Consider the following 7,887-nt stretch of genomic DNA (forward strand, 5'->3'; position numbering starts at 1 on the left):
GGATTTACGTCAAACCACTCGGTCCACCGGACCGGTCCAGGGTTCTGGTTGTGAACACCATGAAGGACTTTGAGAAGTGCCTTATCACAGTCGTCTGAAACAACATGGAGTAAATCAAAGAGCCAAATAATTTCAAGAAATATGACACCTGGATTCATCACTTTCTCCATACGTCTGACGTCACCTGAATAACAGCAGAGATTTCTGACCTGCAGACAACTTGACCTCAACTTTCACCGAGCTGATATCAGCTGAAGAAGGACATGGACCTGAATCTAATGTCTGCAGACATAACATGGAAAAGACTAGAAACTGTTTTGAACCCAGAACGACAGCTGTTTTTTCAGCAGAAGAAGAAATACCAACCTTGGATAATCGACGGATTATGGAGCCTTTTATTTTTATTTTTTGTTTTTTATTTTTTATTTTTCTCCCTTACAGCATTACCTTATTAAATATATAAAAAAAGAATACAAAAAAAAGAAAATGAAAAAAAAAGAAAGTAAAACAAATGATTAATCACTTATTGAAAAAGGTTAAATTGATCGATGTTTAATGATATTACTTCACTTGCTCCAAAAAAATTGATAAATTGATTCAAAAATCTTTCCTAATGTAACGTAATTTTGCACATGTTTTTAACTTTTGATACTTGATGAAAGTTTACTATGAAAATCTCTATTGTTTCTACTTGATTGCTTGAAATAAACCATTTCAAATCAAATCAAAATCAAATCAAAAATTTGAAATGGTTTATTTCAAGCAATCAAGTAGAAACAATACACAAAAGCAATATAATTTTCAGTTAAACATTCATACAGTAACTAATCAAACTTAGGATAATTAGACATATTAATAAATATTGCTTGAAAGGGAGTGGAAGGAAGTGAACTTATATAATCCCACCCCGTTATACTGTAACCATTTTATTACATGATTTATCAATATCCGGTTCCTAGTTTTTATCAGACCGAATTAAGTATCATAAAGTATCAATAAAGCACATGAAAAAGATGAATTACTTAATTATTATGTAGAAAAATCGAAATCAATATGGCAAATCAGTTATCTAAAATTTATGCAGATTGTGTTATTATAAGTCATTCATATGACTTATATATTCATATATATATATATATACATACACACACACACACACATATATATATATGTATGTGTATATATATATATATATATATATATATATATATATATATATATATATATATATATATATATATATATATATATATATATATATATATATATATATATATATATACACACATATTGTAGAAAATGTATGTTTTAATATCTTATTCTTCATTATGTTATAGCTTTATCTTTAGTGTGAAGTGAACTCATTTTGAACTCAACAGGACTTATTCTCCAGTGACCTTCACTTGTGCTTTGTAGCTGCAGCAGCAACTAGGACTTCTTTGTGCAAATCTAGGAGTTTCCAGAGACGCAATAAATATGTCATGGACTACATTTCTACTATCTGGGTTGAACACCTTATCCTTGGGAAAGTGTTCAGATTCGTGTTCTCATGTGGAGGATGAAGCTGACCTCTGATCTCGTGCCGGCAATGGAGTGTTCGTTTGGCTGGTATGATTTACTTTGGACCAGAGGAGGACTCCTTTTGATCATGGATTGTGTGCGCCGGTGAAATGCCCCCAGTCCTGGAAAGGCGGAGCGGATCCGGAGTTGGCAGCCTTCAGCTATTGGCCGGTGTAAGCACGAGGGCTATCAGCTGACGAATCAGAGCGACCAGGGGCGGAGGACCAGCGACCATGATCTTTCCGGAAGGCGGAGATTCAAACACATCTTAAAAAGACTGTTTTCAAACTCTTCCATTGTTCTTAGGAAAATCTACGAGTAATTCGCATGTAACTTGTGCGTCAGTAGATCTTTACTTGAGAATCCAGATATATCTGCATTAATGTTTTAATCTGTGCTTTAGAACTATTGTCAGGGAAATAAACTCTGTGTATTTTTAAACCGGTTGAATCCTTGTTTGTTTTACCACTCTCGACTATTGAACACGCATGGATGGAAAGAACTCAAAAACGGACGATCTCTTTCCTTCAATATACACACATATATATATTTTTTGTATTTTTTTCTTTTTTTTTTAAATAATAAGGTAATGCTGTAAGGGAGAATAAAAAGGGTCCACAATCTGTCGATTGTCCAAGGTTGGCATTTATTCTGCTGAATAGCTGCTGTCCTTCTGGGTTCAAAACAGTTTCTAGTCTCTTCCATGTTATGTCTGCAGACATTAGATTCAGGTCCATATCCTTCTTCAGCTGATATCAGCTCGGTGAAAGTTGAGGTCAAGTTGTCTGCAGGTCAGAAATCTCTGCTTATTCAGGTGACGTCAGACATACAGAGGAAGTGATGAATCCAGGTGTCATATTTCTTGAAATTATTTGGCTCTTTGATTTACTCCATGTTGTTTCAGACGACTGTGATAAGGCACTTCTCAAAGTCCTTCATGGTGTTCACAACCAGAACCTTGGACCGGTCCGATGGACCGAGTGGTTTGACATAAATCCTGCAGCCTTTAACCCAAGTGTTCTCAATCTGCTTACGCTTCCTGTGAAGCCGTGCATGTTTGGAGATTTCAGCATTCCTTCTGGTCAGATGGTCGTTCAGATAAGCAGCCGAACCTTTCAGGTGTTTCCTTTGGGTCATCAAAGCTAGCTTGTGTTTTTGATGAGGATCGCTGGTTTATCCGTCTCCTTTCTCCTGGGGAGCAGGTGGCAGGTCTCCATGGTATTGAGGGACATCCCTTTAGATGTGGGAAATGAATGTATTTGCTGATCCAGAGATTCTGCACCGCGCTCCGTTTAGCACTGCTAGCTACGCTAGCGCTAGCATTAGCATTAGCAGTGCTAGCTCCTGCTTCGTTCAGCTTCATTCGAGGCTTTATCGGTAATCCAGTGAGAATGACATTATTCATCCTTACTTCCTGTTCCACATCGTCCAGTCGTTTCTCCAGAATGTCGACCCGGTATTCTCGTTGCTCGTTTTGAGCCCGAAATCTTCGGAACTCTTCCATCATTTCCCAAAGTGGCGTTAGCTTAGCCAACACCTGATCCATAAAAGAATTAAGCGTTTCTTGAATATCATCAAGGGTCTTTTTGAGGTCTTCATATTACTGGGTTTTCTTAGGGGCCATGGTCAGCTCTCTTTTTGGAGAAAATCAACTTATTACGTCATTTGAAGATAGTTGTATCCGCAGAGAGCCGCGACCACGCGTCTTGCCGTGACCCGGAACCAAAGATTTTTTCAAAGATTTTTTCAATAAAAACTGGGAAAGATTTAAATAAATTCACAGATTTTTTCAGGTTAAGACAAAGAAAAAAACACATTTTTATTTAAAGTACAGACCAAAAGTTTGGACACACCTTCTCATTCAAAGAGTTTTCTTTATTTTCATGACTATGAAAATTGTAGATTCACACTGAAGGCATCAAAACTATGAATGAACACATGTGGAATTCTATCCATAACAAAAAAGTGTGAAACAACTGAGAATATGTCATATTGTAGGTTCTTCATAGTAGCCACCTTTTGCTTTGATTACTGCTTTGCACACTTTTGGCATTCTCTGGATGAGCTTCAAAAATGTTGAGAAATGCAGAAATGTGTGCTGCAGATCCCATGTTTGCCACTAGAGGGCAGCACAGCAGCTTCAGTCTTTGTCACTAGCCGCGTTTACATGGGCAAAATATCTTGATGGGATCAATGGTCGGGTTAAAATTCACCCGTGCACATGGGCCCAGAAAACCTTTTTCCGATTAGAACAAACGTTCCCATGGGTCACAGTTTCGGTCGGAATAAATCATTTGGGCATGCGCAGTACTGTTGAAAATCCCGGAAAGGAAGTGTCCCGTTGTAAACAACCCTTTGCTGTCACATACATTTATGCAGTAGCTCGGTAATATACGAGACGATCTTCCAAACTTGCTTTTATTAATGTTATGAATATTATGAAGCGTCTATTCGCTCATCGTTTTATATTTAATCCGTGTGGTCAGTGCTTTTTTGTGCAAAAACGGAGCTTGAAGCCAAGGTTAGGACAGGCTATAAACACGGGCTAACAACATTAGCTTGGCTGCACGTAAATGTTTTGAATAACATCAGCCTTTATTTTGTCGGGACACAACTGGAAACACAAATCCACGTGATCGTTTGGACAGTTTCTAAGGACTGAGCGGCATTTCTGCTTTGAAGCTCACACACCGACCCAAATGTGTGAGCTGACGGGCCGAGCTCTGCTCGGTTCTCGTGAGTCCTGCAGCCGCTAACCCAGAGCGGCGGGTCGGCTCAAAGTCCGAATTCTCACACATAACAACACAACAAAACGCACATGTAACAAAGCACCCCCCCCCCCCCCCCCCCCCAAACACATTAATAAATCCTGCTGCTTTGCTCAGAGAGGTTCACTCGGTCTACTGGCACCAGAGCCCAAACACAGAGCTCGGGTGCCGGGTCCAGACCTCAGTGGGCACGCAGCGCTCCTCCCCGGCAGCCCCTTCGTGAGGGGTGTAAGAGAGGCAGAGAGCCAGCGGGGCGAGAGCGGAGCGGCGCTTTTCAGGGGGCCGCCGCAGAACAGCTGATTGGTCCCGTATGCGCTCCAAAGCTTTCTCTCAGCGAAACACCGTCTATGAATGACGTAAACCAGAGCAGAAGTGACACACGATCGGAATGACCGTTTACATGACCAACGATCGGTATAACCCACCTATCTCGATCGGAAAGAAAGTTTGATCCGAAAGAGTCTGACCGGGGCAGAGTATTCCGAACGGCGCGTTTACATGACGCATTTTCTTTCTGATCAGGCGTTCATTCCGATTACTTTTGCCCATGGAAACGCGGCTACTGTTGCTGTGTGAGCCTGAAGGAGCTTCAAAGTGAACTAGCTGCAGCTTGGTCCAGACAAAGCTCCACATTCACACACAGATGTGATCCTGAAGAAGTCTGAACAGAACATTTCAGGAGAACTCTTCAGTCCAGAACATGAGCCTGCATTGTTCCTGAAACTGGGATCAGAGTTCTGCTCTCTGCTCCAACAGAACCACCTTCATGAGCTCCTGGTTTCTTCTGGATCCTCCAACATTCAGACGCTCTCTGACTGAGTTCATGTCTGCACAGAAACCTTCAGGATTCTCTTCTTCCACACGTCTTTCACTCTGAAACTCTCTTCTGAATGTGGATCATCTCAGTCAGACGTTCAGCAGCATCAGAGCCGTGCATGTGCTCCTCCTCATGAGTCCTGAAGCTGCACCGTCAGCTGCAGAGCTTCAGAGCTGCTTCCTTCTCAGACTTTCCACTTTCTTTGGCTCTCTGGCTCTGATGCTGCTGCTGCTGCAGAAAAACCAGCAGCTGCAGAAAAACTCTGCAGAGACTCACAGAGAGAGGATGGAGGCAGCAGATGAAGCTGCTGCAGACTGACAGCTGATGGAACTGAAGCACTTTCTACATTCTAGTTCCAGATGTTCTACAGAATCCATCAGAGCTTGAAAGTCTTCCTCAGTACTCGAGTACTTTAGTTCAGCAGCTCCTCTTTTCCTCTAAGGTGAAGCTTCATGTGGACGACTTCTTCTTCTTCTTCTCTCCTCTTTTCTGGAGCTTGGGCTCCATGCAGTCTGATCAGCACTGATTTTAGCGCCGCCCACCGCTCAAATGGCGCTGCAGGACCTCAGATGGCGTCTGTGCCATTGACTTAACATTGAAAGTGGCCACGCCCACCGCTCAAATGGCGTTGGAGGACCTCAGATGGCGTCTGTGCCATTGACCTAACATTGAAAGTGGCCACGCCCACCGCTCAAATGGCGCTTCAGGACCTCAGATGGCGTCTGTGCCATTGACTTAACATTGAAAGTGGCCACGCCCACCGCTCAAATGGCGCTGCAGGACCTCAGATGGCGTCTGTACCATTGACCTAACATTGAAAGTGGCCACGCCCACCGCTCAAATGGCGTTGGAGGACCTCAGATGGCGTCTGTACCATTGACTTAACACTGAAAGTGATTAGATCAACAACGCGTCCCCCGCGGTCCTCTGAGGTGGCTGTGTCACTCCGGGCTGCTCGCCCATGTCAGCGGGGGTCAGCGGGGGTCAGGAAGCTGCTCAGCCTCCAGCTTAGCAACCGAGAACGGGAGGAATGTAAACAGAGACGGCGGGGGACGCGTTGTTGATCTAATCTAATATGTTTGATATAATCTATTCTATTTTTTAATTGTTAATACACATGATTTATAATAAAGGTGCTCAATAGCCCCGGCCATATGTCTGCATTTAAAGCACAAAGAGATTATTTCTCATTAAAATGCAGGAAAAAACAGACTTTTTTCTAAACATAAACATAAACAACAACAAATATAAACAGATTTTTTTGCATCTCTTCTTCACAGGGCGTCTTCATCACCAGCAACAGTTCTTCTCCCTGTAGAAGCAGAATTTAGAAGATCAAGCAGCTTTTTTATTTCTAAAAGTGCAAATAATGTTTAAGGTCACCAACTTCATGCTGAAAGAAACAGGAAATGACATCATCCACATGAGAAGATGATGAAGAGTGAAAGAGTGACAGTACTTGTTCTAGTTCTCTGGTCCTCGTTCCCTTTGGTTCTCCTCCTGGACATGCAGACCAGAGCAGCAACCACACCCAGAAACATCAACACCACCTTCATCACGGCTCCAACCATGATGATGAAGTTGTGACCAGAAAGATCTGCAGACAACAGATTTACCAGCATCAACTACAATATTTGTAAATGGCTTTGACTTTCACAATTTGTCTTTGTTTTTCAAAATAATAGAAACAGTTTTACCTGAAGAGTCCAGAACATAGACAGCATCTGTCTTCACCTCCTCATCCTCCACAAACTGACAGATGAACGTTTGGATGTTTCCCAGTCAGAACAGAAACACAGTCTGGTTGTCCTCTAAACTCCAAGCCAACTCCGTCACCAGACAGCTGAGATCCCGTCTCATTCATCCAGATGAAGCTGTTGTGTCTACAGGGAATAGTTGGATCAAATCTACTCAGTGAACACTGGAATGGGACACTTCCACTTCCTCTGGGAGGAACGTCTGCTGGATCTTTACAAACTGAAGGAAAACACAAACAGAAAAGAGGTTTTTCCATGAAAACCTTTGGTCCTGACAGTGACCACATGTACCTGCTGACCGTTTTACAAAGAAAGAGCTGATTTGACCATTTTAGAAACTATTCAGAGAAATGTTTTCATTTGGTTCAACAAACAGAAATAGTCTGGATTTTGGAGTTTCAGAGTAAACTATTACAGAGGATGATGGAGTCTCATCATTTTCTGACAACTTTCAACAAACATTATTATAGAAATGATCTAAAACTATATCAAATGAACCACAGAAATGTTTTCTGCATGAAGCTGAAACTTTGTTGTCAGCTCTTTCTTTGTCTTTCTAGTCCTGATTCTCCGGGTCTGTCTGGTCTAACTCCTATCATTCTTAGAATTAGAAAAGCCCAGAAGCTCTGGATTTGTGAGATAAATCCCCCCCTCATCTGAGATGAAAACTGATTAGTTCTGACTCTGAACGTAAATAAAGGAATAATATTGAATCTATTGTAGAATCTGAAGGTTTAGATGAAAAACTCCAAACGTCAGAGTCTCTTCAGGGTTTGAGCTGTTTCTGAAAAAGATCAGAATGTTGACAACCATGAAGTCACAGAATTATTCATGTCAGAATACTCACTGCTCAAAGTATTCAGATACACCTCAAACGTGTTCTTGTTCCTGAGCCCACAGAGACATGGAGCAGCATCTTCATCAGAGATGTTTGTGATGAGCAGAGAGCAGTCAGTGCTCACATTCAGCCTGGAAGCTCTAGCTG

At 41.8% G+C, this 7,887-nt stretch overlaps 1 long non-coding RNA gene across 1 annotated transcript; it reads right to left on the bottom strand.

Annotated features, from left to right (window-relative positions):
- Positions 1–5,946: 5,946 nt before the first annotated feature.
- On the bottom strand, positions 5,947–7,198 carry LOC105357813 (uncharacterized). Its single transcript, XR_002872809.2, has 3 exons — positions 6,843–7,198; positions 6,605–6,742; positions 5,947–6,457 (listed from the first exon to the last, which is right to left on the bottom strand). It is a non-coding gene; the product is annotated as an uncharacterized LOC105357813 (long non-coding RNA).
- Between the last annotated feature and the right edge of the window lie 689 nt (positions 7,199–7,887).

The sequence above is a fragment of the Oryzias latipes genome, chromosome 2, assembly GCF_053564925.1.
Source record: "Oryzias latipes strain Hd-rR chromosome 2, Olatipes_Hd-rR_3.1".
Classification (NCBI taxonomy): Eukaryota; Metazoa; Chordata; class Actinopteri; order Beloniformes; family Adrianichthyidae; genus Oryzias; species Oryzias latipes.